The following is a 1,013-nucleotide window of genomic DNA, read 5'->3' on the forward strand; positions in this document are numbered from 1 at the left end:
GGCTGCTTTCATTTCACCCAACACGGACACACACAGCACCCCCAACCGAAAACATCTTCCCGCGCCCCTGTCCTGTAGTACTTTGTTCCGCTCCCGAATGAAATACCTGGGGATTGGAATCTCAAGGTCCTCCTTCGACAAACATGAGATTGAAATGTTGATTTATAGTTCCCCTTCAGGAACTCGAGCTGCGTCGAGATCGCTTTGGGAACGCCCTTGCGTGACCGCGTTCTGAAGCACGTGTCAAATCCGTCCAATGGAGCAGTGGGACGTCACGAGCGGGGTGATGTCAGCACCAGAAAGCATAAAAGTGCATCCGGCCGGGCGCAAACCAGCTTCTGCTCTTCAGTAGCGCTCTGTGTATGTGTCTGTCTATTTACTGTTGTCTGTCCGCACAAGCACTCATATATATATAAAAAAACAATGAAAAAGTCTATGGCGAGTATGGCGAGCTACAAACGCTGTGTTCCTCCCTGCCCACGATATCTGACGGCAGGGGATACACACGATTTGCACGATTTGTGTTTAGGAGCGAAGCATGCACGGTCAGCTTTCGAGCAGCTGATTGTCATCACTGCGAGCTCTCGCTGCGTATGCTCCGCTCTCGCCTGGCTGTGTTTGATGAGAACGGCCAGGCTCGCGATCCCGCTGGCAGCGGTCCCGCTGTTGCTGAGGCACAGCGCAGACTGTTGTCATGGGGATCGCAAGTGGATTTAGCGGAGGGATCCGAGACGGGCTCGTCCTTTTCTCGCTCCTCACCCGCTAGATCCGCGGCTCTCTCTCACGGTTCGGAAGCCCGCGCTGCGGTTTCTTCCCCCCCCAGAGAGAGAGAGCCAGACGCTTCATCTCTATCTTCCTCCGAGGAGGTGGATGTGATGAGTGTCGAGACAGAGACTGTGGACTCGCCACCACAGTCCCTCGCGTATGAGGTGTGATTTGTGCAGTAGCCAAAATAAAATATCGTTTGGCCAGCCTAGAAACAGGACGCTCGTCCTAAAAATAATTAGACGAGC

At 53.7% G+C, this 1,013-nt stretch overlaps 1 pseudogene; it reads right to left on the reverse strand.

Moving 5' to 3' along the window:
• The window catches only part of LOC107751010 (IQ and AAA domain-containing protein 1-like), a 10,984-nt pseudogene that overhangs the window by 8,182 nt on the left and 1,789 nt on the right, over positions 1-1,013 (reverse strand).

This window comes from Sinocyclocheilus rhinocerous, unplaced genomic scaffold, assembly GCF_001515625.1.
Source record: "Sinocyclocheilus rhinocerous isolate Xijiao unplaced genomic scaffold, SAMN03320098_v1.1 scaffold2267, whole genome shotgun sequence".
NCBI classification, from domain to species: domain Eukaryota; kingdom Metazoa; phylum Chordata; class Actinopteri; order Cypriniformes; family Cyprinidae; genus Sinocyclocheilus; species Sinocyclocheilus rhinocerous.